We start from the raw sequence: 7,433 nt of genomic DNA, 5'->3' as shown, positions 1-7,433 counted from the left end.
GGAAGCTAATATAAGCTAGCAAAATGATATTGAGCTGGCAAAGCTCAATCCCCTGAAAAATATAGTTGTTCAACTAATTAATGTGAAATAAACAAGTTATGTTGAATCTAAAGGAAATCTCTAGCTAGTAATTTTCAAGGAATACCATTCAACCCCTTTTGTTTATCGGTGAAAAACTATCGCAATGTTCAATCCATGTATGGATGGTATTGAAGAATAGAATCTAGCTAGATGTACAAATGCATATTTTCATCCTAAATAACTAAAAGAGATAAGTAGCTTACCAGAGAACAAGTTTTCTCACAAATTCAAACAATCAATAGATCCACAAGGACTACACTTATGACTTCTTGTGATTTATCACTTTTACAAGCTTCTGATTCCCTCTTTTTGGAGCCATGTTTGCCTCCGATACATAGGAACTTCAACATCACTGGGCTTAACAGAATAGAAATTAGGTTTCAATTGCAAGGATTTAAGGCAGAGAAAGTTATATAAGTGTAACGAATTTAAAATAACTAAAGGCATGGGCATGGCAAGAGGAGGAGGTAGGAGAACACGCTCATAGCTCTATTAGATCAATTTTTGCACTGTTCACATTAGAGAAAGGTTAGTTTCATATGAAGGCGTTATTGATTGTTTAGTGACAAACATTCACACTCAAATAATGGATATTTATTGCATAAAGTGGGTTTCTTGTAGCTAGTACAAAAATTACTGCCAAGTAGCCTTCTAAGAAAATAGGTGTTGGTAGTAGAGACATCACAATGCAAAATGTAGGTTATAACACCTATTTATGTGAAGGATACGACAAATCAAATTATTGGTCGTAGAGACATAGTGAGTACATTAAAAAGGGAATATCTATACAACTATTGCTTAGCCAATAGATGCTTTTTAGAAGTAGAAAGTTGCTAACTTTACAACAAGTAACAAATGTAATGTCAAATATCATACTAAAAACAAAGTTACTGTAGAATTTTTTTTAATTTCACAAACAACATATGAAGCACTAAACATTACATAAATCCAATGGTTTATAGTGTCCGAGAAAGTATTCCATTCGACGAAATGGATCTGTAGCACATACCCCAGCAAGAACAGGAACTCCTTTAACCACCTGAAGTTAGATCTACATCAATGGTTGTGCACAATAAAGTTGACAGACATCAGAGTGATGTTGGATTCTGAGCTACTTACCGACAACACTTTGCTGGCCATCTAAAGTACAATGTCATTTGCATCACCAAAGGGCAAGAGCCCAGCTAGTGAGCCCCTTCCAGCCATTCGAAACCGTCCATAGTTGTACAACATTATAAGATCAACCCCACCAGCTTCTTCGAACTTTGCAAATATGCCTATGCCAGCACCAGCTCCAATAACTAGAGTACCGTCACTGATCTGTTCCTTCAGTTTATGTAATATTGACCGCGTCCTCCGCAATATTTCTGTCAGCATGGAAGAGCAGTCAATTAGGGCAAGTTTTGCTGAAGCTAGTTAAGAACAGGAATACAACGTTAACAAATTCTGAAGCAAGCTGGTTGTAGGCTTGTAGCACACAAATGATCTGCGTGGTATGTAAAAATCTGCTTTCTGATTAGCTGTGGTGGCTTCTCTGACTTGTTATAGGAAAGTTCTAGTTATCTGACACAGACACAGACACAGGTATATCAGGTCCATAACACCCTAACTTTACCCAAATGTTGTTGTTAGAATAAAATATCAAAGGAGAATGAAAAATCACCTTTCCAACACCAGCTACATGAGCATCGTTTGGGTTAGATCATGGAATTACAATTTTCACCAAGTTACATGTCCAAGTGTTAGTGAATCGATATATAGGTAAGATACTAATAATATAATGATTAATCAAACTCAAAAGAACAGTGCCTTCTGTGGGTTAAAGCTCGATCGCCAATACTACATAGTGTCAGACTAACACCCTGCAAGGGCATAGAATGTGCAGATAATTTGAGTTTGTTACAAACAAAAAATACAGAACAAGAGAGTATTTTCATCAAAATATACTGGTGGGAACAAACATAAAAGTAAAAGGTTACATGCATTTATGCGCTACATGGTCGCTTTGAAAGGAGAAGAGCATAAATCGACAACTTATTCAGTTGTTTGTCAACAAACTGATGATAATCACTAAATCTGTATAAAATTTGTAGCAAGAAGGTCTAACAGTTAAATACCTCGAACTTGTCTTATTAGAATAAACAACTCCTCGATTAGAAGCCACTCTTCCTGTTTCACCGGATCTGTTCATCTCCAGATTATTGAAGTGCCTCTCCAGCTCAACCAGCTGATTTGTCAAATCCTGTATTACAAAGGACATATTATTCTCCTCTAAAGTCATACAAACAAATGAAGTTAGTCAGAATGTTAGATACTGATACCTGGTTAGCTCTGAGAATATTTTGTCTCTTCACTTCGAATTCTGGACTCAATTTCTGACGGTTCCATATATCCTAGTACTGATTATCTGAAGACTGGCTAACAATTCCTTTCATGTATGTTTGCCTAGCAGAAACTGAAGGGGACAATAATGTAACATATCAGCCCACATTTTCTGGTGGCTTCATTCATTTGTAAGTGATCCAATGAAGCAAATTAAACATAGCTATTAATCAAGAATAATCATTTGTATTTCTTCAAAGTTAATTCCAGACCACGTTGGTATGAATAACTGCATATGTAGTTTTCATGATTACAATGGTACACACATACATCACAAACAATGGCAAAAATGACATAAAGTATTTATCCTGCAAAAGCATATCATTTTGATCAAATAATTTCTTTCAGGTGTGAAGATATGTAAGGGAGCAAGAAAAAAGGTGTACCCTGTTCTACCTACTTACTAAAAAGATAGTCAAAAGAACATAGGAATATCTCACCTTGAAACATGTTGTTCCTCAGATCTTCAATTTTTGAACATTGCTCCTCTACTTTGCCCTGGGGTTTAAAACAAGCATATACATTTAGTAAAGTTTTACAATAGAGGAACGAACAGCACCCCAGACAGACAGTTGAGGGTCACTCGTAATTATGATATACCTTGAAGACCTGCAATAGCTGCAAAAAGTTTTGTAAGCCATCCTCAAACATAGAAAGAGGACGCTACTGGATGGTTATGTAGGCATCTCTAAAACCACCATCCTTTTCTATATATTTAAGCATTTCAATTATTGTTTTTATATTATTAAAATTGTCGTGCAAAAATATGATTGGTACATAGAGTCCAAAACTTTTATATAGAATAAATAACGCTCTTAGGCACAAGGGGTAGAGTGAACTATTTAATATGATTTAATTATTAAAAAATTATATTAGCCTAATTCAATTCCTATGGACATCTTGGCCCTTTCACCAAAAATCCTCTTACAAAATCAACACCTTAAAAAATTAGTTGCATAGTACCTTTTTCACATCCATGATGCCTCAGATAACAATATTCATAATTCCTTTGCAATTTATGCTAAAAAAACATAACACGATACGTCTTCTGTAGCTCATCGGCTACCTCTCCTCTGGAGCCACAGGCACGGGCGGTGATCCCTTGCATCCTGACACTAATTCCGGAGCACTGTGCGGCCGTGAACGGAAGGGGTCACTGAGCGAGCGCTTCCACTTCCTAGCAGCATGCCGCTTGCTACTTGTACCAGCAGGGACTGCAGCAGAATAAGAGCGTGAGGTCTCAGGAACACCAACATCGAACTTCTCTTGGGGTTTCTTTGGCGTGCTGTGTCTTCGTTGATTCCCACCAAAGAACTTGCCGCTTGACGATCTACTTACACCAGAACAAAAAACACCATCGTCAGTTAAATCACCGTTCTCACGGACACCTGAGCTACAAGGTCTTCTGAATCAACTCAATACTCACTTGGAATCTGAAGGTCCTGAATTCTTGCTTGCTTGTTATCATCGATTTCAGAATTTTGGTAGAATTCTTCCTTTGGCATCAGCCTGGCCTCTTGGATTTGTCATTTTGAAAAATTAAATATTGTGCTTGTTTTTGTGGTCCACTGGTCCTGCTGCGGTCATTTGTTAGCAGAAGACACAATTTTTCTAGATGCTGATAAGAAAGAACTTCACTAATTGGTCCCCTACTATCTAATTTTACAGATTGAATCACGTAACAATGGCTTGGAGATGTAGTCTGTAAATAACAAAGGGCTTATGGAAGAGCTAGATAAATTGCTTGAGCGTCTGTGGATTCCACATGAGGTATGATGGAGAGGAATAATATTCATCTCCCTAAATTGATGTCTAATATTTATTGATTTATTTATTTATTTTTGCTTATATCCAATTCAGTTTACAACATCATTAACTGGAGGCTCATTTGAAGAGTCACGGATGCTGAAAAATGTTGAGGCATGTGAATGGTTGACAGGGGCCATTCGCAATCTTGAAGTTCCTAATTTGGACCCATGCTATGTCAACATGCGCGCTATGAGCTACCTTTTTCTTGTTTTTTGCTACAATTTACAATTTAATAGTTCATGGAATTGATCATGCTAACATTGCAGAATTATTAATATTATAGAGTTTAGGGTATGCTAACTTGAGTTGATTCAGAAGACCTTGTAGTCGTTCTTCACTTAGGTCCTCATCACTCCCTGAATTAGGCAGGACATCAACTTCTTCTTCCTCGGCGAGAAACGGATGCAAACAGAGATAGAGGGTGAGGGTTTAGGGTTTGATCGATGGATGTGGTCGGGGAAGGGATGGGGGCAGGAGGGTGCCCACCTCTGCAGACACGACACGCCGGTGTTGGGGCCGCGCGATTGCGAGCCAGTGTGTCGGGAGATGGGCCCACGGGGTTGGAGCTGGGGTGGGACGAGAGGGGTTGGAGGGTGCCCACCTCTGCAGCCACACCGCGCCGGTGCATCGGGAGACAGGCTCGGGGAGCAGGCGCGAGGTGCACCGGGGGAGGCGGCATCAGGTCTGGCAATCCGAACTGCCCTCCTCCTGGCCCCATCCTCCTCGCCCCTCACCGGTCCCATGGGCTCATCGTCTCTCTCCCATAGGAGGATGACATCATCGAATCCGACAGCTGTGAACTGGAGGTCGGGTCGCGCCCAGCCACGGTCGAGCAGATCGCTGTGGTGTTCGGTGTCGTGGGGTGGGCGGTAGCCATGGCAGCAGAAGTGGAGGCGGAGGGATCATCGTTGTCGGAGGCGAGGTCGAGGTTGTGGAGGCGGTGAACGATGCAGTAGATGGACGTGGTCGAGGATGGGACGGGGGCCAAAGCCGCGGCGATACGGGAGGGTCGGAGACTTGGATGGCGTCCGGAGGTGGGTTCGGGGGAGCAGGCATGAGTGCGCTGGTAGATGCGGTGATAGAGAGGAAGGGAGCGGTGGCATGGGCGGTTCCGTGGTGGACGCGCTACAGAGCTTGAGCTCATAGCAGTCGGACGATGTTGATTGATCCGTGGGAGTCGGACGGTTGAGATTGCATAACGGCAGAACGACAGGCTACCCTTACAGCCTTAATAAGTAGTATAGATTTTAGGAAAATATTACTTTTGAGTTTGTGATCAATTTCAAGTTAACAAAAATTAATATCCATCACCTTACTTATTAGGGGAAAATAATGTATTCTCTTTTACCAAGAGCCACTTTATCTTGAATACATTTAAGGGCATTCTTTAAATTTCTTGCAGAGAATAACTTGTCCTACTAGATTGAAGGTATTCCTATTTTATGTTTACTCAAATTCGTAGTATTATTCCTTATAAAAGACATAAAAGGAATACCTGAACTCTTAGCTCAGTTTTAGGGTTTACAAATCCTACCCCCCTTAACAGAAATCTCGTCCTCGAGATTTGTAAGGAAAGGGTGTATAATCATATTGTCTCAACACTTATGCACAAACAAAAATCTCAGCATGATGCATAATTTATTAGCAACACATGGGGTCAAATAGACCTTTATTATTCCTACTAAAATAGTATCATACCAATTACTAACTAAGGTAACATTTAGACCTTACAAATAATATATATATATATATTTATGTAGCTTGGTGGAGTTGGTGGTGGTGGTGGAGGTAGTTGTTGTCGTTGTATTTCCAACTGTGCTTGTCTTATTTCTCGACGTATCTCTAGCCGGTCCTGACGTATATCCTCACATTCTTGTCTTATCTGATTTTGCATTTCGGTAACCATGTCTGCCATTAGTTGTGTTACCAGCATTTGGGCGGTAACCACTTGATCGATTCCAACCGGTGGAGGATTTGGAGGATTCGTTTCTGTTTGTTGTTGCCTGATAATCTTCCCTTCCTGGTATTGACCATCGAAGTTAGAAGCATAAGATAATATAATTTTGCAAGGAAAATTATTGGTAGGCAGACGAATAGGCTAATAACTGATGATGAACTGAAGATTCTTTGGCAGGGTTTAATCTTTGTTTTATGTCCAGATTGGGGTAATTAGTCGTATAAGGTGATTATCCAAAGGTAGGATAGAATTTTGTCAGGAAGAGATAGTCTACATGATATAGGTTAAATGTTTGTTTGCTGTTAGGTGGGGATAGACAATTAATCAATTCATCATGACTCTATTGGCTGAGTTAGCTCATGGTTAAGGTTGTCTACACCTGGCTAGAAGGGTCCAAGTATTACTAATCTGTTTAAGCAGACCACGTTGGATTGGATCACACTAGATTCCATAATCCAATTTAAGAATATCATTTAGTTAAGCATAACAAACTGACTTTATCTTTATGAACTTCTAGTATATATATTTTTTCTAAGTGAAACTTCCAATTGGTATTTTTTTATACACCTAAAATTCTTTTTATGCCATTAGCAGGTGTGGTATAGAAACAAGGGTACCATGTTTTAGCTATTTGGTGAGTGTTGACATAGAATGAGTGTACTATGGCATATTCGAGCTTCCTTTGGGGGTCTGAATTAGGGACCATCGGTCGTGGTGTTAGATGCCATTATCCAAGTTGGGATAACCATTGCGATTACATGGGTAGGTAGATTAAACATAATTTTACTTTTCTTTTAGGATAAATGGATTGGGCAACCTATACCGTAGGCCAAGTCGTGGTTTCACGAACGAGATGGTCTAAGACACCATTCTAGGTTTAAAACCCATATATAGGAATATGGTTTAGTTAATACTTGTAACATAGATTAGACCATATTAGATTAGTTAGGGTCTACCTTAGATTGGATATAACTGGATTAAACTTAGTTTAAGTTAGATAGGTCTACCAGGGTAGAATATGTATTATTGATATGTGTTAGAATTCTTTGAGATAGGATGAATTATATAGTGAAGGTAGGTCAGAATCTCTGTTGTTTAAACCAGAGGGGTTATGCAACTATCGGGTGGTTAGGGTAGTTGCATATGGCCAAGTTGGTCTGTCGTTCTTAATTTAGTGCAGAGTGAACTAAGTTAAAATATATTT

The 7,433-nt window shown here is 39.4% G+C and overlaps 1 long non-coding RNA gene across 1 annotated transcript; it reads right to left on the bottom strand.

Annotated features, from left to right (window-relative positions):
* Nucleotides 1-2,214: 2,214 nt before the first annotated feature.
* Nucleotides 2,215-3,174, bottom strand: LOC109943170 (uncharacterized). Its single transcript, XR_002265892.3, has 4 exons — nucleotides 3,064-3,174; nucleotides 2,904-2,961; nucleotides 2,403-2,536; nucleotides 2,215-2,323 (listed from the first exon to the last, which is right to left on the bottom strand). It is a non-coding gene; the product is annotated as an uncharacterized lncRNA (long non-coding RNA).
* Between the last annotated feature and the right edge of the window lie 4,259 nt (nucleotides 3,175-7,433).

The sequence above is a fragment of the Zea mays genome, chromosome 10, assembly GCF_902167145.1.
Source record: "Zea mays cultivar B73 chromosome 10, Zm-B73-REFERENCE-NAM-5.0, whole genome shotgun sequence".
In the NCBI taxonomy this organism is placed as follows: Eukaryota; Viridiplantae; Streptophyta; class Magnoliopsida; order Poales; family Poaceae; genus Zea; species Zea mays.
Note: the sequence above shows the minus strand (reverse complement) of the source record. Positions and strands in the feature narration are given on the sequence as shown.